Raw genomic sequence first — 27,357 nt, 5'->3', positions numbered from 1 at the left:
CCCATTTACTCTTGTTACAGTTGAGAGCAGTAGCTCTTAAAATTATGGGGGCACAGGATCTGTCCAGGTGGGGAAGGGGCCGAACTCCAGATCTGCTGCTATCTCTTCCTAACCTGCAACGAGAGCAACTCCAGCAGTTAGTCTCCTGTTTTACCTTTGTGTCAGCGAGGCGGGTTTCATGGGAGAGGGTGGAAGAGAGGTGGGAAGGGAGAGAAACAGAAGAAAAAGAAAGGAAAAGGGGAACAAGACAAGATGCAGCCACTTGACAGTGTTAGTAGGACACAAGAAACTGTGAATTTATTTTTGGTGGAGCGCAGCCTGATGACCCTTTATTATCCTCATGTGCAAGATATTTTGTTTCAAAACAAGAACCTTAATAGGTCCTAACTGACTGCTTTAAACAAGTAGCCTAGTTCCTGTTGTAAAAACAGTAAATAAGAGCATTATTCCAAAGGAAATCATGAACAAAATCAATGACTCAAGCTCCAACACTGCACTGAAACATAACTAACTTCAGGCAGCATTTTATCTTCTAAATTAAACATGGTTTTATGAAAGGAAAATAGTGTTTGACAAATTTATTGGAGTTTTTTTTTGAGGATGTAACGAGCAGGGGAACCAGTGGATATAGTATATTCGTCAAGGTGCCACATAAAAGATTGTTACACAAGATGAGGGCTCATGGGGTTGGAGGTAATGTATTAGCATGGAGAGAGGATTGGTTAACAGACAGAAAACAGAGAGTAGGGATAAATGGGTCTTTTTCAGGTTGGCAGGCTGTAACTAGTGGGGTGCCACAAGGATCAGTGCTGGGGCCTCAGCTATTTACAATCTACATTAATGACCTAGATGAAGGGACCGAGTGTAATGTATCCAATTTGGCTGACGATACAAAGCTAGGTGGGACAGTAAGCTGTGAGGAGGATACAAAGCGTCTGCAATGAGATATAGACTGAGTGAGTGGGCAGTGGGGTGGCAGATGGAGTATAATGTGGGGAAATGTGAGGTTACTCACTTTGGTAGTAAGAATAAAAATAACAGAATATTTTTTAAATGGCGAGAAACGTTTAAATGTTGGTGTTCAGAGAGATTTGAGTGTCCTTGTGCAAGAAACACAGAAAGCAAGCTTGCAGGTACAGCAAGCAATAAGGAAGGCAAATGGCATGTTGTTCTTTATTGCAAGGGGGTTGGACACCAAGAGTAAGGAAGTCTTGCTACAATTGTACAGGGCCTTGGTGAGACCACACCTGGAGTACTGTGCACAGGTTTGGTCTCCTTAGAGGAGGAAGGATATACTTGCCTTGGAGGTGGTGCAATGAAGGTTCACTCGATTGATTCCTGGGATGAGAGGACTGTCTTATGATGAGAGATTGTGTAGAATGGGCCTATACGCTCTGGAGTTTAAATGAATGAGAGGTGATCTCACTGAAACATACAAGATTCTGAAGGGGCTTGACAGGGTAGATGCTGAGAGGTTGTTTCCCCTGGCTGGGGTCACAGTCACAGGATAAGGGATCGGCCATTTAGGACCGAGATGAGGAGAACTTTCTTCACTCAGAGGGTTGTGAATCTTTAGAATTCTTTACCCCAGAGGGCTGTGTTGCTGAGTCTCTAAATATATTCAAGGCTGAGATAGATAGATTTTTGGGGTCTAGGAAGAATCAAGGGATATGAAGATCGGGCAGGAAAGTGAAGTTGAGGTCAATGATCGGCCATGATCATATTGAATGGTGGAGCAGGCTCGAGGGGTCTATTTCTGCTCCTATTTCTGATGTTATGTTCTAAACATGGTGAAAACACAATTCTGCTCAGTGTACCATAAAAAAAAGCAATATCGTTCGTCTAGAGGCTTGAAGCAGTCAGATTAGCTTTGTTCTACAAGTGTGTTTACGCCAACAGTCAAGCACATGTACAGAGCTACCATCTACTTATCCAAAGGGAAAACGGATTGTGACCTTTGATAAAGAATCCCAAGAAATTTCCATTGTGCAGTTCACTTACCCTTGCTATATGCATTTCTTGTGACTTGCTGTTTAACACAGAAGAGAACTATACAAAACACCCACTGGCTTACAGATTAAGTGTGCATACATTGCCGCTGACTCAATATCCTAAATACTGTCTGTATTACCAGAACTATACAATTCATCTGCTGCTCACTGACCCGCATTGCTGATGCTTTCTGAAGCAGTAAACTTGAAGACTTGCAATTATATAGTGCCTTTCACGACCACCGGACACCCCAAAGCAGTTTACAGCCAATACAGTACTTTTTGAAGTGCAGTCACAGCTGTAATGTAGGAAACGCGACAGCTAATCTGCGCAGAGCAAGCTCCCACAATCAGCAATGTGATAATGACCAGATAATCTGGTCTAGTGATGACAAATGAGGGATAAATATTGGCCAAGGCATCAGAAAGACTTCCCCTGCTCTTCTTCAAAATAGAGCCATGGAATCTTTTACTTCCACCTGAGAGAGCAGGTTTAACGTCTCATCCGAAAGACAGTGCAGCACTCCCTCTGTACTGCACGGAGTCTCTGGAGTGGGAATTGAACCCACAACCTTCTGAGTCAGAGGCGTGGGTGCTACCAACTGAGCCACAGCTGACGTTATCTTTTACATCCTGTTGCCAAAGTTGAATGGGAGTCTTGATCATTAGAAAGGAGGAAGAGATAAAATGGATGACAACACTTTAGAAACAGTGGTGATCTGAAGAGAATGCACTGAGATTTCCAAACCAGGCTTTGGACTGACCGGATGTTTCAGCCAAATGATCAAAACTAGATCAATACTATATTTTTAATATTACATCTGTGCACACTTCCTGTCAATTCACTCCATTATAAATTCCTATGCCTACATTAAGATGCCTAAAACTGGTCAGACTGCAATTATACCTACCCCGAGTGAAGGTGCAGTTGGGATAATCCGATTGGTATCACCACCCTGTGGCAGAGATAAGAAAATTTAGCTATGGTCTGGACTGCTATTTAATATTCAGTGATTAACTACAACTTGCATTTATATAGTGCCTTTAATGTAGGAAAACATCCCAGGGTGTATAAAGTGATGTATATGGCTATCAAGTGAAGGTAGGATGGGGTTCAGGTGCAACAGCCTCGACAGTTGATATTTAGTGTCTGGGCTCATGCATTCAAATATATTCAACAACTTGCATTTCTGTGGCATTCCTCACATAGACAAAGACATCTCGGAGAACTTTACAGTTAGAAGAACATGAAACAAGGATGCTGATCGGGGGGCAGAATCAGGAAATGAAAAGGGTTAAGGCGAGAGGCCAAAGACATAGCTGAAGAAAAAAAATTTGAGATGGTTTTTGAAAAAAAGTAAGAAAGGCAACAAGGTGGAGGAAAATAGGACAGAAGGAGAATGATGGCTGATCAAATAGAAGAAGGTGAAACCCAGTGTTAGAGAAGCAGGAGGTGTGAGCAGGATATGAAGACAGGAGACACTGGAATACGGATGCAGTGAGGCCATGGCAGGGATCCAAAAGCAAGGCTGAGAATACCGAGACCAACTCACAGGGGAATTGTGGAGTCAGTGGACCTTGGAAAGGACAGGAGCACAGAACTTTGTGCGATTGACAATGTGTTTTTGACGAATTGGATTCTTGTGCAGAGTTGAGGCAATACGATCAGCTAGGTCAGAGCTGGAGACGTTAAGCCTCGAGCTCATGAAGGCATAGCTCACGGTTTTATTGGAAAGGGAGTGAGGTAGAGAAGGGCAGTGTTGAGTAAGGGAGAAAGCTGACCTTGAGAGCTGGAGCATTTTACTTTAGAAAAATGTAAACTTCCAGAGGTCTTTCATAAGAACTTAAGAATTAGGAGGAGTAGGCCATTCGGACCCTCGAGCCTGCTCCACCATTCAAGATCATGGCTGATCTTCGACCTCAACTTCACTTTCCTGCACTATCCCCATATCCCTAGATTCCCTGAATATCCAAAAATCTATTGCTCTCTGTCTTGAATATACTCAATGACTGAGCCTCCACAGCTCTCTGGGTTAGAGAATTCCAAAGATTCACCAGCCATTGAGTGGTGAAATATTTCATCTCAGTCCTAAATGGCTGACCCCTTATTCTGAGACTGTGATCCCTGGTTCTAGACTCCCCAGCCAGGGGAAACATCCTCCCTACATCTACGCTGTCTAGCCCTGTAAGAATTTTATATGTTTCAATGAGATCACCTCATTCTTCTAAACTCTACAGAATATAGGCTGAGTCTGTTCAATCTCTCCTCATAGGACAATCCCCCCATCCCAGGAATCAGTCTGGTGAACCTTCGTTGCACTCCCTCTATGGCAAGTATATCCTTCCTTAAGGTAAGGAGACCAAAACTGCACATAATAACCCAGGTGTGGTCTCACGTCTCACCAGGGCCCTATATAATTGCAGTAAGACATCTTTACTTTTATACTCAAATCCTCTTGTAATGAAGGCCAACATATCATTTGCTTTCTTAATTGTCTGCATGTTAACTTTTGGTGACTCGTGTACAAGGACACCCAGGTCCCTCTGGACACCAACATTTCCCAATCTCTCACCATTTAAAAAAATACTCTGCTTTTCTATTTTTCCTACCAAAGTGGATAACTTCACATTTCTCTACATTATATTCCATTTGCCATGTTCTTGCCCACTCACTTAGTCTGTCTATATCCCCTTGAAACCTCTTTGCATCCTCCTCACAAGTTACATCCCCACCTAGCTTTGTGCCATCAGCAAACTTGGATCTATTACATTTGGGCCCCTCATCCAATTCATTGATCTAGATTGCGAATAGCTGGGGCCCAAGCACTGATCCTTGCGGCACCCCACTAGTTACAGTCTGCCAGCCCGAAAATGATCTGTTTAATCCTACTCTCTGTTTTCTGTCCATTAACCAAACCTTAATCCATGCTCATATTACCCCCAATCCCAAGAGCCCTAATTTTGTTCAATAACCTCGTGAGGCACCTTATCCAAATACACCACATCCCCTGGCTCCCCCTTATCTATTCTGCTAGTTTCATAAATCCGTGTTGACTCTGCCCAATCCTATAAGTGCCCTGTTACCAGTCCTTAATAATAGATTCTATCATTTTCCCTACTACTGATGTCAGGCTAACCATACTGTAGTTTCCCGTTTTTTCTCTTCCTCCTTTCTTAAATAGTGGGGTTACATTTGATACCTTCCAATCCACGGGAACCATTCTAGAATGGTTACAGTTAGTGAAAGGATTAGAGTCAGCCCAAGTGAATAGGCTATTCGAGCTAGATAGATTAGGGAAGATCAGGGGACACAAGGTTCAATTTTGTAAACATAAAACTATGTTAGATGCTCAGAAGTACTTCTTTTTGCAGGGAGACATCAACCTATGGAACAAGTATGCAGCACATGCAATGAGTGTGGATTCACTCCAAAATGGAGCTGGACAATTTCCGGAGAGTGACCGCATATAGAAGGTAGCTGGGTCACTGGGGGTTCCATCACCCAGTTGGCATAGTCTTCTGGAGCTTGCTTTCGAGGGGTCAGAGAGAAATTTCGCATTTATTTTCCCAAGGTTTTTCCTCTTGCGTCTTGCAGAAGGTTGCATAACTGCATGGGTGGGGGTACGGGCATGATGGTGTGCAGAAGTTATACCAAGCTGGATAGGAATGCGCTCTCCAAAACTCTTTGTCTCACCATCTCTCTCTCTCTACCTTTAAGACGGTGCTTAAAATCTCTCTTTGACCAAGCATTCTATCTCCTTCTTTGGCTCCATGTCAGCTTTTATAGGATTATGTTCCTGTGAAGCACCTCGAGACGTTTCACTACATTCACAACAACTTACATTTATATAGTGCCTTCAACATTGTAAAATGTCCCGAGGCGCTTCACAGGAGCTCTAACAAAATTTAGCACCGAGCCACAGAGATATTAGGACAGATGACCAAAAGCTTGGTCAAAGAGGTAGGTTTTAAGGAGCGTCTTAAAGGGAGAGAGAGAGAGAGAGGATTGGAGGTGGAAAGGTTTAGGGCTGGAATTCCAGAGCTTAAGGCCTAGGCAGGTGAAGGCACGGTCGCCAGTGGTGGAATGATTCAAATCGGGGATACACAAGAGGCCAGAATTGGAGGAGCGCAGAGATCTGGGAGGGTTGTAGGGCTGGAGATTATGCGGCCAGGGCAGGATTTGAAAACAAGGTTGAGGATTTTTTTTAAATATATAAACAAGGCTTTGCCAGACCAGGAGCCAATGTAGGTCTGCGAATACAGGGGTGATAGGTAAACGGGATTGGGTACGAGTTAGAACAAAGAAATGGCAGACCAATTGAACAAGTACTTTGGTTCGGTATTCACTAAGGAGGACACAAACAACCTTCCGGATATAAAAGGGGTCAGAGGGTCTAGTAAGGAGGGGGAACTGAGGGAAATCTTTATCAGTCGGGAAATTGTGTTGGGGAAATTGATGGGATTGAAGGCCGATAATTCCCCAGGGCCTGATGGACTGCATCCCAGAGTACTTAAGGAGGTGGCCTTGGAAATAGCGGATGCATTGACAGTCATTTTCCAACATTCCATTGACTCTGGATCAGTTCCTATGGAGTGGAGGGTAGCCAATGTAACCCCACTTTTTAAAAAAGGAGGGAGAGAGAAAACAGGGAATTATAGACCGGTCAGCCTGACCTCAGTAGTGGGTAAAATGATGGAATCAATTATTAAGGATGTCATAGCAGTGCATCTGGAAAATGGTGACATGATAGGTCCAAGTCAGCATTGGTTTGTGAAAGGGAAATCATGCTTGACAAATCTTCTGGAATTTTTTGAGGATGTTTCCAGTAAAGTGGACAAAGGAGAACCAGTTGATGTGGTATATTTGGACTTTCAGAAGGCTTTCGACAAGGTCCCACACAAGAGATTAATGTGCAAAGTTAAAGCACATGGGATTGGGGGTAGTGTGCTGACGTGGATTGAGAACTGGTTGTCAGACAGGAAGCAAAGAGTAGGAGTAAACGGGTACTTTTCAGACAGTGACTAGTGGGGTGCCGCAAGGTTCTGTGCTGGGGCCCCAGCTGTTTACATTGTACATTAATGATTTAGACGAGGGGATTAAATGTAGTATCTCCAAATTTGCAGATGACACTAAGTTGGGTGGCAGTGTGAGCTGTGAGGAGGATGCTATTAGGCTGCAGAGTGACTTGGATAGGTTAGGTGAGTGGGCAAATGCATGGCAGATGAAGTATAATGTGGATAAATGTGAGGTTATCCACTTTGGTGGTAAAAACAGAGAGACAGACTATTATCTGAATGGTGACAGATTAGGAAAAGGGAAGGTGCAACGAGACCTGGGTGTCATGGTACATCAGTCATTGAAGGTTAGCATGCAGGTACAGCAGGCGGTTAAGAAAGCAAATGGCATGTTGGCCTTCATAGCGAGGGGATTTGAGTACAGGGGCAGGAAGGTGTTGCTACAGTTGCAGGGCCTTGGTGAGGCCACACCTGGAGTATTGTGTACAGTTTTGGTCTCCTAACTTGAGGAAGGACATTCTTGCTATTGAGGGAGTGCAGCGAAGATTCACCAGACTGATTCCCGGGATGGCGGGACTGACCTTATCAAGAAAGACTGGATCAACTGGGCTTGTATTCACTGGAGTTCAGAAGAATGAGAGGGGACCTCATAGAAACGTTTAAAATTCTGACAGGTTTAGACAGGTTAGATGCAGGAAGAATGTTCCCAATGTTGGGGAAGTCCAGAACCAGGGGTCACAGTCTGAGGATAAGGGGTAAGCCATTTAGGACCGAGATGAGGAGAAACTTCTTCACCCAGAGAGTGGTGAACCTGTGGAATTCTCTACCACAGAAAGTAGTTGAGGCCAATCACTAAATATATTCAAAAGGGAGTTAGATGAAGTCCTTACTACTCGGGGGATCAAGGGTTATGGCGAGAAAGCAGGAAGGGGGTACTGAAGTTTCATGTTCAGCCATGAACTCATTGAATGGCCTGCTCCTGCACCTACTTTCTATGTTTCTATGGTCAGCAGAATTTTGGATGACCTCAAGTTTATGTAGGGTGGAAGATGGAAGGCCGGCCAGAAGAGTATTGGAATAGTCAAGTCTCGATGTAATAAAGGCACGGATGAAGATTTCAGCAATAGATGAACTGAGGCAAGGACGGAGACAGGTGATGTTAGAAGTGGAAATAGGCTGTCTTGGTGATAGAGCGGATATGTGGTCGGAAGCTCACCTCGGGGTCAAATATTACACCATGGTTGCGAACAGTCTGGATCAGCCTCAGACAGATGCTAGGGAATGGAGTTTGTGGCAGGGACTGAAGACAATGGCTTCAGTCTTCTCAATATTTAGTTGCAGGAAATTTCTGCTCAATGTCAGATAACCATTGTGACAAACCAGTACTGGATGTCCAACAATCAGTGTGACCATTCAGAAAGTGGAGGAGTCGAGAGATGGGATGGTGAGGTAAAGCTGGGTGCTGTCAGTGTAAATGTAGAACCCGACACTGTGTTTTCGATGATGTCCCCAAGGGGCAGCATGTAAATGAGAAGGAGGAGGGGCCAAGGATAGATCCTTGGGGACTCGCAGTGTGGAAGTGGGAAGAGAAGCCATTACAGGTGATTCTCCGCTCACGAACAGATAGCTAAGAATGGAATCAAGCGAAGGCAGTCGCACCCAGCTGGACAACACAATATAAACAAAAGTTGCTGCTGTTGGACTGGCTTGATAGACCAACTGGCCTTTATCTGCCGTTTTTGTATGTCTGTACGTTAGGCAGTACAACAAAGTAGTGGATCTCATGACACAGCTGGAGTTGATAACCAGGGAGGTCGATGGAACCAAAACCCAGACACATGTGGGTACGAACAGGAACCGAAAGGAATGGCATTGACTTTGCCTACATCAATCCAACAGAAAGTTTGGTTCATCCAGGTTTTAATGAATCTTTGGAATTCTCTACCCCAGAGGGCTGTGGAGGCTCAGTCTTTGAGTATATTCAATACAGAGATCGATAGATCAATAAATAAGGCATATGGGGATGATCCCATTGAATAGCGGAGCAGTTTCGAGGGGCCGAATGGCCTACTCCTGCTCCTACGATCTTAATGTTGGATATGTAGTTAGAGAATGTAGCAACAGCCTTTGGAGGAGAGAGGTGTACAACTTGGGTGTTAGCATACATGTTGAAGCTAACCCCATGACTCCAGATGATACTGTCAAGCAAAAGCACCTAAATGATGGAGATGGGGACCAAAGATGCACCTTTGGATTAGACCTGAAGTGACCATATATGGGTAGAGAAGAAAAAGCACAGGAGGCAATATAGTGCCAGTGTGGTAATAAGTATGGGCAGAAGACACAAGACCTGTGCCACGGGGGTATAATGCAAAGGAGAGATGTTGGAGTTGGATGAAGTGATCAACGGTGTCAAAGGCAGGGAAGAGATCAAGGAACATCAATAGAGATGAAAAGCCACTCATTATAGCACAAATGTCAAGGAGACCCCCATCAACGAGAGACCTCAAAGTCACTCGTGCTGATGATATCAAGAGCTTGAAGGAGGTGAGCAGGACAAGGAAATCTGTCACTTGATGCAGAGTTTCAAATCGAGGAAGGGGTGACTATGTTGAGGAAGGTTCCTAGAAGTCGGCAAAGGTTCAAAGGAGAGAGGGAAGGGGTGGCATAAGGTGGTGTGTTTGAATATGGAGGCAAAGTCAAGGTCGGATCCAGAGAAGATGCTGCCACTGCTACTGGATAGTTTGGGCAGGGGATGTGAAGCCTCGGGGGTCGCACTCAGTGAGGGGGAAGGAATCATCAGGTGAGTCGAGTATCAATCAGTTCCAGGATGTCGATTTGCTTCTATACGGTAAGATCAAGGATAAGAGGGCCTCATTTGCAAGTAAACAAAAATTTTACAGGCCGATGCTGGAGATTCAACAGATGGTTCAGCGGGCACGATTGAGACTTGCTGGTGGGTGGGAGGAGAGGGAAGCAGGGTCACAGTGAACACAGGTCAGCGTGTAGGAACTTCACAAACCATACTAAAACTATTACACAAGGATCAAAGGCACTCACTTTTCTACATGAACACTTTCATTGTAATTCAAATGACCTTTGCACTTAGTATTGTCTTCTGAAAACTCAAAAAAGTTATGCTGGCAATCAAGCTATTTTAGTTTTCTACATCCCGATTCATGTGGCATGACCTTCAACTCAATGCCAAACTTCAACCCAACCTCGCTATAGATTCATACACTTGTGCAAAACTGAAGCCTGTCCAAAACCACCCATCTTCTTGGTTCGGTTATATTTTTGTTTACAGGAATTTTTCATTGAATGATTACCCAATAAGGTCTATTGAAATCGTTAAAAATCCCTTGTTCGTAAGTCCATCTTCAACATGCATACCATTTGTAAAGCTCAAGACTTCAGACAGAGATCCCATGCCAGCACACTATGTCTACCAAATGTGACAACAGCAAGAATGTGAAGCATTTCCTCACGGCACAACACTTAACAACGGGTTCAAGGTCAGATTCTGGATTACCAAGTGAAGTAACAGGCAGAATTGCTATGAGATTTCTCTAAATAAAAGATTTTTGTCACTCTATTGCTAATGTTACTTTATACATTTTTAATTTAAAAAGGCTTAGGCAAAGACTCAAATCAATGCCAACGCTGGCAGATCAAAGTGACAACTGACTTTCCATCAGTTCTGTAACTTAGGACTAATGAATAATATCTGGCTTTGCTGACTTTGGATCCGAATAATCCCACACACAGACCAATAGTTTTACCTGGAGTAAAACAGTAACAGCGCAAGTCGAGAATGCACGAATAAGCACAGAAAATATGACACTAAGATCCCACTTAAAAATCTGAATGCATCTTCTGACGTAGGTAAGTTACTAAGCTTCAGATGAAAAAAAGGGTTTGGAATGTAGGCAGAGAGTTTATTGAAAGAAACACACAGGTCATTTAGTTACCATGGCCCCAAGTTTCGTGCCGCGGTGAAAACGGCGCACCTCCGAGCTGGGCGCCTGTTTTTCGCGGCAAAAACTGCGCCTAAAAAAAAAAATCAGATATTCTCGAGCTCCTTGGAGCTCGATGTCTGCTTGGCGCAGCGCGCTCTTCGCAGCAGGGGGCGGAGCCTAACACTCGCGCCGATTTTCTAAGCAGCAGAGGGCGGGTACAATTTAAATTAGCCTTCGTGGTGCCGGCAACCCTGCGCGTGCGCACAGTCTCACACAAACATTGGCACTCGGCCATTTTTAAAAATACTGCAGAAAAAGTGAAGATTTGTTTCTTGGACCCCTGCAAAGGCTTGTAATTTAATTTTTTTTGATATTTCTGTGTGTGAGGGAGTGCTTTTAGCAGCACTGCTGAATAAATCACCTGCTGAAATCAGTGAGTTCAGCTTTTCACTGCTAAACTTGCAGAACCGGTGCTGCATTGGTGCATGCAAATTAAGGACTGTGTGTTTGGAGAAATAAGAGTGCTAATTCAACTTTGCAATAATACGTGTGTTGACAATGCAGCACCCATTCTGCAAATTTAAATATAAAACTGTCGATGTGGCTGCCTCTCCCTGTCCAAATGGCCTCAGTCCCCCTCACAGCTCGAAGGCTGCTGCTGTATCTTCGGCTGCCGGCCAGCTGCTGATATCCTATGGCCGAATGGCCTCACGTCCATCCGCTGCTGATTCTTTGGCTGCTGGCCAGCCACTGACGCCGCCCCTAAAGCGTGGCCGAATGGCCTCAAGAACCTTAATGAGCTGCGTGTGTCCTGCGTTGATTCTTCGGCTGCCGGCCAGCCACTGACGCCGCTGCTATCTCATGGCCGAATGGCCTCACATGGTCCGCTGATTCTTCGGCTGCCGGCCAGCCACTGACGCCGCTGATATCTCATGGCCGAATGGCCTCGGGTCCGTCCGGTGCTGCTTCTTCGCGGCCAGCCACGAAGAGAATGAAGACCTGCCTCAAGCACTGCAGCTCAGCTCGAAGCTTGCTGCCGCTGCCGTCGAGACACTGACGCCACACCGCTGCCTGTCTCCAACATGAAAGGCCTGCCTGAAGCACTTTCACACAGGTAGGAAAATGGTTTATTTAATCTTTTCTTTGCTTATAAATTTTTATTCAGGTTGGATTTATTTGTATAATATTTGCATAAATATAACTAAGGATTGACTGTAGAATTTAATGACTTCTCTTCCCCTCACCTTGTTCCCTACGCCTAATTTGTAACCTACGCCTGATTTTCTAAAGTGTAGACAAGGTTTTTTCGAGCGTACAAAAATCTTCACTTACTGCATTCTAAGTTAGTTTGGAGTAAGTTTTCACTCACGAAACTTTGAAATCAGGCGTAAGTGGCCGGACACGCCCCCTTTTGAAAAAAAAATTCTGTTCCAAAGTGAAACTGTTCTAACTGACTGGAACTGGAGCAAACTAAATGTGGAGAATTCCGATTTCTAAGATACTCCGTTCTATACCAGTTGCTCCTAAAAATCAGGAGCAAATCATGTGGAAACTTGGGGCCCATATGACTGCAATAATTACTGCTCAATATGGCAAGCAGTCAAGCAAGACATTTCAGGCTGCAATTTTCAGATTGTCAGTCTTGGGGGCAAGTATTTCTTAGTCATGTTCAGAATAACTCCCATGGCCACCATGCCATTAAACTTCATCGATAGTGTGACATTACTGGACATACCCTTACAACAGGCTACCATTCTCTACTGTTTAGATATACCATTTAAAAAAAATCTCACTTCATAGAAATGAAAGAACGAAATTTTTTGTGAATTTTATGCTCACGAAGGAAAGGAGAGTCAGCGTTGAGCAAAGAAAGTCCTAAAGTTACACAACTGACGGGAAAGTCAGTGTCACTTTTGAGCTATTTTGATGTGCCACAGTGTTAGCATTTTGAGTCTTTGCTAAGCCTTTTTAAATTAAAAATCCATAAAGTAACATTAGCTCCCGTTATTCTGCGCCCAATCTAATAGATCTCCCTAGTGCGCTAGTTGGACATTTTTCTCCATTCTCCACACCAAGTTTCTCAAGTCAGACTGTCAATTTTGTGCTGCTGAACCAACCCTACTTGGAGTTGGATTGAAGCTTCCCATTGATTTTATGTTGAACCCACCAGCAAAGGTTTCCATCCCACCAATCTGGGCTGAATTTGAGCCCAGGAGAAAGTCCCTCTTCTCTTTCTCCAAAATATGGATTTCACAGCTTCAAATAAGTACTCTGGATTCCCATGGTGAAACATTCCATTGGCATTTCACCTGTGTAAATACGAGTACAAGTATGGCAGTTTATAGATTAAACTGCAAGTCTTCAACTCAAGGCCACTATAAAATAAGCACTGAATAAAAACTGTAATTATATATCATAGTGGCTAAGCCATCCTTCTCCCAAGATAAATGGGAGAAATTATGAAAATTAATTAGATGCAAAACATCATGTTTTTATGAAAATAAATAGCAATGACCATCTGGAGGTATGTAAGCATAATACAGTAACATTTGCATATTATAACCCTTCACATATCAGCAAATTCAACAACTCTTCCTTTTTCAAAACCAGTGCTCATGCTATTTGTGACCTTTGGTCTTTTCACAATTCAGTAGTAAAGGACAGTCTGTTACCGGGCCTGAGGCACTGCTGCTCGTACAACTAATTATTAGGCCGGTTAATTCACCCCCCAACTCCCAAATCAAGAGCCTCATCTGTGCTCAACATCCCCATCTGGGATAGTCCAGCAGAAATCAGAGCAGCAAGAGTGGGTGAAGCGGGTTGGGAAAGAAAGAAATCTACATCCAAACATGCCACAGTTAACATTAAAAAGATTAGAGGCCTTTAAGAGTGATATTCTATCGCCATAGAATACTGAGGTTCAAAGTTTTAAAACAATTAATGAAAAGATAGTTTAAAACAGACTCAAGTAGTGGATTACATCAGATATACAACACAGAAACAGGCCATTTAGCCCAACCAGTCCATGCCAGTATTTATGCTCCACTCGAGCCTCCTCCCGTCTTTCTTCATCTAAACCCATCAACATAACCCTCTGTTCCCTTCTCCCATATGCTTGTCTAACTGCCCCTTAAATGCATCTATACTATTTGCTTCAACTACTCCCTGTGGTAGCGAGTTCCACATTTTCACCATTTTGGGTAAATAAGTTTTCTTTGAATTCCCCATTGGATTTCTTGGTGACTATTTTATACGATGGCCTCTAGTTATGCTCTTCACCACAAGTGGAAACATTCTCTCTGTATCCACTTTATCTGGTTGTGATTTTCAAGATTTTTTATGCAAGTTGTCGTAGTCTGCCCTCCTCCATACTGAATAATGCACGAGTAAAAAGTGCAATGGATTTGAACAGCAAACTGTACTTTGAAATGTAAATCCAGGCGGCAGCAATGAATCTCATTTTCATATACAAGGACACGGGACTGCTTCTGAGCCAGTTTAGAGGTTGCCTTTTGGCATTTGTTGAGTCAGTCGGTGGCTGCAACGTCAGCACCTAAATATAGAAATACAAGAGACACACAACAGGGAAACTAACCTTCTAATTAATGTCAAGCCTCCAGTTCACCACTGATAATTTATAGTTGCTGTTGCACGTTAAAAAAAAAATTAAATTATCCACTAATTGGAAATTAGCAACATGATGAACATTACAAATGGGGATTTAGAAGTCACAAAAGTGATCTTCTGAATTACCCGAGTTTGAATTAAGAGTACACTGAATCATAGAATCATTGAGCACACAAGGAGGCTATTCGGCTTATTGTGCGAGTGCTGGCTCCTTGGTATAACTACCCAAATAATCGCACTCCCCTGCTCTTTTCATGTAGCCCTGCAAATTTTGTCCCTTCAAGTATTTATCCAATTCCCTTTTGAACGTTACTATTGAATCTGCTTCCACCGCCCTTTCAGGCAGCGCGTTCCAGATCATAACTCGCTACGTTAAAAAAAGTTCTCTCATGTCGCCTCTGGTACTTTTTCCAATCACCTTTAATCTGTGTCCTCTGGTTATCGACCCCTCTGCCACTGGAAACAGTTTACTCTTATTTACTCTATCAAAACCACATGATTTTGAACACCTCTATCAAATCTCCTCTTAACCTTCTCTTCTCCAAGGAGAACAACCCCAGCTTCTCCAGTCTCTCCACATTTCTGAAGTCTTTCATCCCTGGAACCATTTTGGTTAATCTATTCTGCACCCTCTCCAGTGCCTTAACATCCTTCATAAAGTGTGGTGCCCAGAATTGGACACAATACTCCAGCTGAGGCCTAACCAGTATTTTATAAAAGGTTTATCATAACTTCCTTGCTTTTGTATTCTATTAATAAAGCCAAGGATCCCATATCCTTTTTATCAGCCTCCTCAACTTGTCCTGCCACTTTAAATATTTGTGTACAGACACACCCAGGTCTCTCTGTTCCTGCACCTCCTTTAAAATTATATCATCGAGTTCATATTGCCTCTCCTTATCCTTCCTACCAAACGGCATCATATCTTCTCTGCATTAAACTTCATCTGCCCTGTGTCTGCCCATTTCACCAGTCTGTCTATGTCCTCCTGAAGTCGGTTACTATCCTCCACATTGTTTTCAACATTTCAGAGTATCGTATAGAAACATAGAAATTTGCAGTGCAGGAGGCCATTTCGGCCCATCGTGTCCGCACCGGCTGACAAAGAGCCACACAGCCCTCGGTCAGCAGCCCTGGAGGTTACATATAAACCCATGAACAATGAACAATGGCGGAAAGGCAAAGAGCACCCGGCCCAACCAGTCCATCCCACACAACTGCGACACCCCTTACACTCCTCCCCAACTGAAGCCACGTGATCTCCGGGGAGAGGCAAAAACTAGATAAAAACCCAGGCCAATTGGGGGGGAAAAAAACTGGGAAAATTCCTCTCCGACCCATCCAGGCAATCGAAACTAGTCCAGGTCACCGCTCTGGCTGTATTCGATTCTCTGCAGTACTTACCATCATATTTGCACCAGCCAACAAGAAGTTATCCAGTCTAATCCCAATTACCAGCTCTAGGTCTGTAATCCTGCAGGTTACTGCACTTTAAGTGCCCATCCAAGTACCTTTTAAAAGTGCATCAACCACCCTTGAAGGCAGTGACTTCCAGACCCCCACAACCCTCTGCGTGAAGGAGCCCCCCCACCCCCCCAAATCCCCTTTGAACCTTCCACCAACCACCTTAAAACTATGCCGCCTCATAACTGACCCCTCCACCAAGGGATACAGGCCCTTGCTATCCACTATATCCAGGCCCCTCAATATTTTGTACACCTCAATGAGGTCTCCTCTCAACCTCCTGTTTCAATGAGAACAAACCCAGCCTATCCAATCTGTCCTCATAGCCAAGATTCTCCATTCCAGGCAGCATCCTAGTAAATCTCTTCTGCACCCTCTCTAGTGCAATCACGTTCTTCCTATAATATGGCGACCAGAACTGCATGCAGTACTCCAGCAGTGGCCTAACCAGAGTATTATACAATTTAAGCATAGCCTCCCTGCTCTTATATTCTATGCTTCGGCCAATAAAGCCAAGCATTCCGTATGCCTTCTTAACCACCTTATCCACCTGGCCTGCTACTTTCAGGGATCTGTGGACAAGCACTCCAAAGTTCATCTGCACTTCTAAGTGGCCTACCGCTTAATGTGTATACCCTTTCCTTATTAGCCCTACCCAAGTGCCTACCTCACACTTCTCCAAATTAAATTCCATTTACCACTGCTCTGCCCACCTGACCAGTAGATTGATATCCTTCTGCAGTCCATGACTTTCCTCTTCATTATCAACCACACAGCCAATTTTAGTGTCATCTGCAAACTTCTTAATCATACTCCCTATATTTAAATCTAAATCATTGATATATACCACAAAAAGCAAGGGACCCAGTACTGAGCCTTACAGAACCCCACTGGAAACATCCTTCCAGTCACAAAAACATCCATCAACCATTATCCTTTGCTTCCTACCTCTGAGCCAATTTTGGATCCAACTTGCCACGTTGCCCTGGATCCCATGGGCTTTAACCTTCATGACCAGTCTACCACGTGGGACCTTATCAAATGCTTTGCTAAAGTCCATATACACTATATCATACGCACTACCCTCATCAACTCTCTTGGTTACCGCCTCAAAAAATTCAATCAGGTTAGTCAAACACGATCTTCCCTTAAACAATCCATGCTGACTGTCCCTAATTAATCCTTTCCTTTCCAAATGTAGATTTATCCTGTCTTTCAGGATTTTTTCCAATAATTTTCCCACCACTGAGGTTAGGCTGACAGGCCTGTAATTACTCGGCCTATTCCTTTCTCCCTTATTAAACAAGGGTACTACATTAGCAGTCCTCCACTCCTCCGGCACCATGCCCAAATCCAAAAAGAGGACTGGAAAATAGTGGTCAAGGCCTCTGCTATTTCCTCTTTTACTTCGCTCAACAGCCTGGGATGTATTTTATCCGGGCCTGGGGACTTACCTACTTTCATAGCTGCTCAACCCCTCAATACCTCTTCTCTCGCTATGTTTATTTCATCCAGAATTTCACACCCCTCGACAGCAGTATCTGCATTGCCCCTTTCCTTTGTGAAAACAGATGCAAAGTATTCATTAAGAACCCGACCAACATCTTCCGCCTCCACAAAGATTACTCTCATGGTCTCTAATAGGCCCTACCCTTTCTTTAATTACCCTCTTATTCTTAATATTTTTATAGAACATCTTTGGATTTTCTTTAATTTTACTAGCCAAGAATTTTTCATGCTCTCTCTTAGCATTCTTAATATCCTTTTTAATGTTACCTCTTAACTTCTGCAAACTTTGACATTATGCCCTGTATATCAAAGGCCAGGTCATCAATAAATATCAAAAAAGGAGCAGTGGTCCTGAGGAACACCACTGTATACCTCCCTCCAGTCAGAAAAACAACCGTTCACCACTACTCTCTGCTTTCTGTCCCTTATCCAACTCTGTATCCACACTGTCAATGTAATGCCATGGGTTTTAATTTTGCTAATAAGCCTAATTAGAATCCAGTATTGTAAATCTCCATACTAAATTGTGTATTCATGGGTCTCGAAATTCGAAGCTGGTTAGGAACAATGGAAACATTGTTGTTAGAAACTGAAACCTCCTACACAACTGAACAATACATCGGAGGCTTTCCTTCCATTTACACTATAGGTTTATACCCATGGTCTTAGCACAGTGACAACCAGGACTCAGCCATATTATTAAAACAGGGGAGACATATCATCAGGTGTAGAAATACCACCACTTTTGTCCCAATAATTGCAAAATAATCTCTGATGTGGTTTCATTCTGTCTTCAGTCTTACTGGCCAGATTAGGTGAAGGGGGTGGTGGTAGATAACAGAGGGGTCTGGGTCAGATGTAGTAGAGAAAAATAAAGAGATGGTACAGAAAAAGAGAAAGGCAAAATGAGTTAAGACATCAAGGGAAGACAGTTGGAGAAGAGATTCAGAGCAAGAAATTGTTGGCAAGAGCAGCGAGCGAGCACGCCAGAGCTCAGAGTGACATCGTCTCCCCTTTGACTCCACTCTGGACAAGCTCACTGTACTGCAGTCACTGATTGAGGCAGTGTGACTGCATCCCTCTGGGCTCCAGCATCCCTCAATTCTCCTCTCTCCGACTCACCCAGGCCTCTAACTGCTTCTGCCTGACACGCACACACCCTTACACACATGCTGAGATACACTGCAATGATGGGGTTGGATCCCTTTTCATTACCTTGATGCTCTTGCACAAATTCAACGCGACTTCAATTTCGCTAAACTCCAGACTTGTAAAAAAAAAAAGAGGCCTTGAATTAAGGCGTTATAACAATTTCAGGTTAATGTAGAACTATTTCTCTCAATAGTTTCATAGCGAGGAACTTGTCAAGGAATTCAGAACCTATTGCTTTTCAGTGATCTGCCCGTCAGTTTAACAATGACCATATTTGCAGTAATAAGTGGAACAGATTGCGTTTTCATATGATGCCATCACTTCAGAATTACATTAAATAGATCAGATTTTACAACTAATAAACTTATTTACACCTAATGAATCACAGTGTGACAAATACCCACAGCACAATAGACATAGAAACATAGAAAATAGGTGCAGGAGTAGGCCATCCGGCCCTTCGAGCCTGTACCACCATTCAATAAGATCATGGCTGATCATTCCTTCAGTACCCCGTTCCTGCTTTCTCTCCATACCCCTAATCCCTTTAGCCGCAAGGGTCATATCTAACTCCCTCTTGAATATATCCAATGAACTGGCATCAACAACTCTCTGCGGTAGGGAATTCCACAGGTTAACAACTCTGAGTGAAGAAGTTCCTCCTCATCTCAGTCCTAAATGGCTTACCCCTTATCCTAAGACTATGTCCCCTGGTTCTGGACTTCCCCAACATCGGGAACATTCTTCCTGCATCTAACCTGTCCCATCTCGTCAGAATCTTATACGTTTCTATGAGATCCCCTCTCATCCTTCTAAACTCCAGTGAATACAGGTCCAGTGAATCCAGTCTCTCCTTATATGTCAGTCCTGCCATCCCAGGAATCAGTCTGGTGAACTTTCGCTGTACTCCCTCAATAGCAAGAACATCCTTCCTCAGATTAGGAGACCAAAACTGAACAATATTCCAGGTGAGGTCTCACTAAGGCCCTGTACAATTGCAGTAAGACTTCCCTGCTCCTATACTCAAATCCCCTTGCTATGAAGGCCAACATATCATTTGCCTTCTTCACCACCTGTTGTACCTGCATGCCAACCTTCAATGACTGATGAATCATGACACCCAGGTCTCGCTGCACCTCCCCTTTTCCTAATCTGCCGCCATTCAGATAATATTCTGCCTGTGTGTTTTTGCCCCCAAAGTGGATAACCTCAGATTTATCCACATTATACTGCATCTGCCATGTATTTGCCCACTCACCTAACCTGTCCAAATCACCTTGCAGCCTCTTAGCATCCTCCTCACAGCTCACACCGCCACCCAGTTTAATGTCATCTGCAAACTTGGAGATATTACACTCAATTCCATCATCCAAATCATTAATATATATTGTAAAGAGCTGGAGTCCCAGCACTGAGCCCAGCGGCACTCCACTAGTCACTGCCTGCCATTCTGAAAGGGACCCGTTAATCCCAACTCACTGCTTCCTGTCTGCCAACCAGTTCTCTATCCACTTCAGTACATTACCCCCAATACCATGTGCTTTGATTTTGCACACCAATCTGTTGTGTGGGACCTTGTCAAAAGCCTTTTGAAAGTCCAAATACATCATATCCCCTGTCCACTCTACATCTCCAAAAAATTCCAGAAGATTTGTCAAGCATGATTTCCCCTTCATAAATCCACGCTGACTTGGACCAATCCTATCACTGCTTTCCAAATGTGCTGCTATTTTATCCTTAATGATTGATTCCAACATTTTCCCCACTACTGATGGCAGGCTAACTGGTCTATAATTACCCGTTTTCTCTCTCCCTCCTTTTTTAAAAAGTGGCGTTACATTAGCAACCTTCCAGTCCATAGGAACTGATCCAGAGTCAATAGACTGTTGGAAAATTACCAATGCATCCACTATTTCTAGGGCCACTTCCTTAAGTACTCTGGGGATTTATCGGCCTTCAATCCAGTCAATTTCCCACCTAATAAGGATATCCTTCAGTTCCTCCTTCTCACCTTATTACCTGCTGTATTCTAAATTTCCCCACAACCCTCTGCATAAAGAAGCCCCCCCTCAAATCCCCTCTAAACCTTCCACCAACCACCTTAAAACTATGCTCCCTCGTAATAGCCCCCTCCACCAAAAGAAATAGACCATTATAATCCACTATGTCCAGGCCCCTCAATATTTTGCACATCTCGATGAGGTCTCCTCTCAACCCCCTCTGTTCCAATGAGAATAAACCCAGCCTATCCAATCTGTCCTCATAACTAAGATTCTCCATTCCAGGCAGCATCCTAGTAAATCTCCTCTGCACCCTCTCTAGTGCAATCTCGTCCTTCCTATAATACAGCAACCAGAACTGCACGCAGTACTCCAGCTGTGGCCTAACCAAAGTATTATACAATTTAAGCATAACCTCCCTGCTCTTATATTCTATGCCTTGGTCAATAAAGGCAAACATTCCGTATGCCTTCTTAACCACCTTATCCACCTGGCCTGCTACTTTCAGGGATCTGTGGACAAGTACTCCAAGGTCCCTTTGTTCATCTACACTATTAAGTGGCCTACCATTTAATGTGTATACCCTTTCCTTATTAGCCCTCCCAAAGTGCATCACCTCACATTTCTCTGAATTAAATTCCATTTGCCACTGCTCTTCCCACCTGACCAGTAAATTGATATCCTCCTGCAGCCCATGACTTTCCTCTTCATTATCAACCACACAGCCAATTTTAGTATCGTCTGCAAACTTCTTAATCAAACTTCCTATATTCAAATCTAAATCGTTGATATATACCACAAAAAGCAAGGGACGCAGTACTGAGCCCTGCGGAACCGCACTGGAAACATCCTTCCAGTCACAAAAACATCCATCACCCTTTGCTTCCTACCTCCAAGCCAATTTTGGATCCAACTTGCCACTTTGCCCTGGATCCCATGGCCTTTAACCTTCATGACCAGTCTACCTTGCAGTACCTTATCAAAAGTCTTGCTAAAGTCCATATATACTACATCGTATGCACTACCCTCATCGGCCCTCTTGGTTACCTCCTCAAAAAATTCAATCAAGTTAGTCAAACACGATCTTCCCGTAACAAATCCGTGCTGACTGCTAATTAATCCTTGCCTATCCAAATGCAGATTTATCCTGTCTTTCAGGATTTTTTCCAATAATTTTCCCACCACTGAGGTTAGGCTGACAGGCCTGTAATTACTCGGCTTATTCCTTTGTCCCTTCTTAAACAAGGGTACTACATTCGCAGGCCTCCAATCCTCCGGCACCATGCCCAGATCCAAAGAGGACTAGAAAATGATGGTCAAGGCCTCTGCTATTTCCTCTTTTACTTCGCTCAACAACCTGGGATGCATTTCATCCAGGCCTGGGGAATTATCTACTTTCATAGCTGCTAAACCCCTTAATACTTCCCCTCTTACTATATTTATTTCATCCAGAATATCACACTCCTCCTCAATAGCAGTATCTGCATTACCTCTTTCCTTTGTGAAAACAGATGGCATGTATACGTTAAAAACCCTACCAACATCTTCCGCCTCCTCACAAAGATTACCCTCATGGTCTCTAATAGGCCCTACCCTTTCCTTAGTTACCCTCTTACTCTTAATATATTTATAGAACATCTTAGGGTTTGCCTTAATTTTACTGGCCAAGAATTTCTCATGCTCTCTCTTAGTATTCCTAATATCCTTTTTAATTTTGCCTCTTAACTTTCTATATTCCTCTAAAGATTCTAAAGTATTTAGCCGTTGATATGTGACATAAGCGTCCCTTTTTTTCTTAATCCTCCCCTGTAAGTCCCTAGACATTCAGGGGACTCGAGAATTATTTTTCCCAGCTTTTGCTTTTTTTTTTTATAAAGGGCACATGTTTGGCCTGAGCCTTTTGGATCTCTTCCTTGAATGCCTTCAATGTTCTGACACCGATTTACCCACAAGTAGCTGTTTCCAGTCCACTATGGCCAAATCACTCCTTAACTTAGCAAAATTAGCTTTTCCCCAATTCGGAACTTGTATTCCATGCCTATTCTTGTCCTTATCCATAACCAACTTGAATCTGACTGAATTATGGGGCCCCAAGTTTGCGGTACGCCGACTTTTTAGAACAAAAACCGCGCCTTAAAGTTACCTTGCTATTTTCCCCACAGCTGGAACGATGAAGGCCCTCGGTATAGCGCAGCACAAGGGTCGGGAGGCGGAGCCAGGTCCCTGCGCTGAAAACAGTGCCGGGACCTTTGTACATGCGTGCTAGAGCTTTCTCGCAGTGGCTCAGCCATTTGGGGATTAACAGTGACAAAGCTAAATATGTATTGTTGTTCAGACAGCTTCAAATAATTTGATAAACTGTACAAAAATCACTTGAGGGTGTAAAGATCCTATGTTACTGGATGTTTTAAAGTACTTTATGCAGCTTTTATCTCCACCTACCTGTTGCGTGTAGATTTGTGTTAGTTTACCTAGGATTCTGTAAAAGCAATCAATATGGTAAAGGAGGGGCAGTTCTGAAGCACGTTTGATTTAGCAATGCATGAAGCAGTAAGCTTGTAATCCAAGACGTACGTTTGGAGGAACTGGCTGAGATAGTCGGTTGTGATTAGGCATGTCAACAATTAATTAGCAAATTTACGACGTCAAAAAATAGTTATGGTGTGGGATGGTGTCATCATTTTCAAAACATTAAAGTGATTGATTTATTGTTTTATTTATCATTTATCATGGATGATGGCTCTTTATTTGTAAAAGTGAAATGTTTAATGCTTGTAAACTTCCCTTCCCCCCCACCCTGTTCTCTGCGCCTAATTTATAAAGTGCAGGCAAGGTTTTTCTGAGCATACAAAAATCTACACTTACTCCATTCTAAGTTAGCCTGGAGTAAGTTTTCACTGCCTAAACTTGCAAAACAGGCGCAAGTGGCTGGTAAAGCCCCCTTTTGAAAAAAAACTGTTCTAAAACAAAACTATTCTAATTCACGAGAATTGGAGCAAACTAAATACCGAGAATTGCAATTTCTAAGATACTCCATTCTAAAACTAGTTGCTCAAAAAAAATAGGAGCATTTCGAGCCTAAACTTGAGCCCATGATCACTGGCACCCAAATGCTCCCCCACTAATACCCCTTCAACTTGCCCAGCTTCATTCCCTAAAGCTAAATCAAAGACCGCCCCCTCTCATGTTGGGCTTGCGACATACTGACTAAATAAGTTCTCCTGAATGCATTTCAAGAATTCCGCATCCTCTATACCCTTCACACTAAATTTGTCCCAATCAATATTTGGATAGTTAAAGGTTTTTAGACTTCACAGCAATTTGCCTACATATTCGCTCCTCTATCTCCCCCCCCCCCCCCCCACTGCTTGGGGGTCTATAATACACGCCCAGCAGTGTGATCGCCCCTTTTTTATTTTTCAATTCGACCCATATGGCCTCAGTTAATGATCCCTCCAACATATCAACCCTTCTCACCACTGTAATAGTTTCTTTAATCAGTACCACAACACACCCCCCTTTTTTTAACCCCTCTCTATCTTGTCTAAAAATCCTGTAGCCAAGAATATTAATCTGCCAAACCTGCCCCTCGTTCAGCCAGGTTTCTGTAATGGTTATAATGTCATACTCCCCAAGTGTCTACCTGTGCTCTTAGCTCATCTGCCTTATTCGCTATACTCCTTGCATTAAAGTATATACCATTCAGCACAGGAAGACCTCCTTGCTTACGACATACTAAGCCCTGTTTCCTGTGTCTTACAGATTCGCTTCCTAGATTTTTGCTATCCAACTTCTGCTTTACTTCCTTCCCTTTTGAATTCGGTCTCAGGTTCCCATCCCCCTGCCAAGCTAGCTTAAACTCTCCCCAACAGCACTAGCAAAACTCCCCGCGAGGATATTGGTCCCGGTGCTGTTGAGGTGCAACCCGTCCGGTTTGTACAGGTCCCATCTCCCCCAGAAGCGGTCCCAATGCCTCAAGAATTTAAAGCCCTCCCTCCGACACCAATTTTCCAGCCACTTGTTCATCCTCTCTACCCTTCTATTCTTGTAATCATTAGCATGTGGCGGGGCCAATAGGCTCTGTTGCTGTGGGAGAGAGGACATCAGCATTGATTATATAGACAGATGATAACAGTCTACACAAGTACTGTTGCAATAAAGATACTAATTTGACTGCAAATGATTTGTGGGTCTCTGCTAGTTATAAAATATTTACACCTAAACTAAGTGTTGAAATTAAAATCAAGATAGTTGTAAACTCACGCAATGGGTCACATGAAAGCTGCAAGTGTATAATCCACTTAAAATACAACTGGTTACAATATCCATCAGCCTTAAATTTGATCTATGTTGAAAAGCTCACTAGATTTCACATTCAGCATCGTAATCGATGCAGCATACTTATAATTGAAGAAACATATAAAATAGGTACAGGAGTAGGCCATTCGGCCCTTCGAATCTGCACCGCCATTCAATGAGTTTCATGGCTGAATATGCAACTTCAGTACCCCATTCCTGCTTTCTCGCCATACTCCTTGATCCCCCTAGTAGTAAGGACTACATCTAACTTCTTTTTGAATATATTTAGTGAATTGGCCTCAACAACTTTCTGTGGTAGAGAATTCCACAGGTTCACCATTCTCTGGGTGAAGAAGTTTCTCCTCATCTCGGTCCTAAAATGGCTTACTCCTTATCCTTAGACTGTGACCCCTGGTTCTGGACTTCCCCAACATTGGGAACATTCTTCCTGCATCTAACCTGTCGAAACCCGTCAGAATTTTAAACGTTTCTATGAGTTCCCCTCTCATTCTTCTGAACTCCAGTGAATATCCCAGTTGATCCAGTCGTTCTTGATATGTCAGTCCTGCCATCCCCGGAATCAGTCTGGTGGACCTTCGCTGCACTCCCTCAATAGCAAGAATGTCCTTCCTCAAGTTAGGAGACCAAAACTGCACACAATACTCCAGGTGTGGCCTCACCAAGGCCCTGTACAACTGTAGTAACACCTCCCTGCCCCTGTACTCAAATCCCCTCGCTATGAAGGCCAACATGCCATTTGCTTTCTTAACCGCCTGCTGTACCTACGTGCCAACCTTCAATGACTGATGATTCATGACACCCAGATCTCACTGCACCTCCTCTTTTCCGAATCTGTCACCATTCAGATAATAGTCTGTCTCTCTCTTTTTACCACCAAAGTGGATAACCTCACATTTATCCACATTATACTTCACCTGCCATGCATTTGCCCACGCACCTAACCTATCCAAGTCACTCTGCAGCCTCATAGCATCCTCCTCGCAGTTCACACTGCCACCCAACTTAGTGTCATCCGCAAATTTGGAGACATTACATTTAATCCCCTCGTCTAAATCATTAATGTACAATGTAAACAGCTGGGGCCCCAGCACAGAACCTTGCGGTACCCCACTAGTCACGGCCTGCCACTGAAAAGTACCCATTTACTCTTTGCTTCCTGTCTGCCAACCAGTTCTCAATCCACGTCAGCACACTACCCCCAATCCCATGTGCTTTAACTTTGCACATTAATCTCTTGTGTGGGACCTTGTCAAAAGCTTTCTGAAAGTCCAAATACACCACATCAACTGGTTCTCCCTTGTCCCTTGTCTACTGGAAACATCCTCAAAAAATTCCAGAAGATTTGTCAAGCATGATTTCCCTTTCACAAATCCATGCTGACTTGGATCCACCATGTCACCTCTTTCCAAATGCGCTATGACATCCTTAATAATTGATTCCATCATTTTACCCACTACCGATGTCAGGCTGACCGGTCTATAATTACCTGTTTTCTCTCTCCCTCCTTTTTTGAAAAAAAGTGGGGTTACATTGGCTACCCTCCACTCCAAAAGGAACTGATCCAGAGTCAATGGAATGTTGGAAAATGACTGTCAATGCATCCGCTATTTCCAAGGCCACCTCCTTAAGTACTCTGGGATGCAGACCATCAGGACCCTGGGGATTTATCGGCCTTCAATCCCATCAATTTCCCCAACACAATTTCCCTCAGTTCCTCCTTCTTACTAGACCCTCTGACCCCTTTTATATCCAGAAGGTTGTTTGTGTCCTCCTTAGTGAATACCGAACCAAAGTATTTGTTCAATTGGTCTGCCATTTCTTTGTTCCCCATTCTGACTTCCCCTGACTGACTGCAGGGGACCTACGTTTGTCTTTACTAACCTTTTTCTCTTTATATATCTATAGAAACTTTTGCAATCCGTCTTAATGTTCCCTGCAAGCTTCCTCTCATACTCTATTTTCTCTGCCCTAATCAAACCCTTTGTCCTCCTCTGCTGAGTTCTAAATTTCTACCAGGGTTCGTTGCTATTTCTGGCCAATTCCTTGGCTTTAATACTATCCCTGATTTCCCTTAATAGCCACGGTTGAGCCACCTTCCCTTTTTTATTTTTACACCAGACAGGGATGTACAATTGTTGTAGTTCATCCATGCGGTCTCTAAATGTCTGCCATTGCCCATCCACTGTCAACCCCTTAAGTATCATTCGCCAATCTATCCTAGCCAATTCACGCCTCATACCATCAAAGTTACCCTTCTTTAAGTTCTGGACCATGGTCTCTGAATTAACTGTTTCATTCTCCATCCTAATGTAGAATTCC

At 43.5% G+C, this 27,357-nt stretch overlaps 1 protein-coding gene across 9 annotated transcripts in view; it reads right to left on the bottom strand.

Moving 5' to 3' along the window:
* nr2c1 (nuclear receptor subfamily 2, group C, member 1) overlaps positions 1–27,357 on the bottom strand; it is a 161,237-nt gene that overhangs the window by 105,354 nt on the left and 28,526 nt on the right. The window contains exon 1 of one of the 9 annotated variants that reach the window (XM_070897680.1): positions 2,903–2,924. The exons of the other annotated variants lie outside the window; for them this stretch is intronic. The gene's annotated coding sequence lies outside the window, so the exon portion shown is untranslated. Of the gene's footprint in view, positions 1–2,902; positions 2,925–27,357 lie in introns of those variants that run through there. 9 annotated transcript variants of the gene reach the window in all.

Source organism: Pristiophorus japonicus, chromosome 13, assembly GCF_044704955.1.
Source record: "Pristiophorus japonicus isolate sPriJap1 chromosome 13, sPriJap1.hap1, whole genome shotgun sequence".
Taxonomy (NCBI): Eukaryota; Metazoa; Chordata; class Chondrichthyes; family Pristiophoridae; genus Pristiophorus; species Pristiophorus japonicus.
This window is presented reverse-complemented; position numbering and strand designations above follow the sequence as displayed.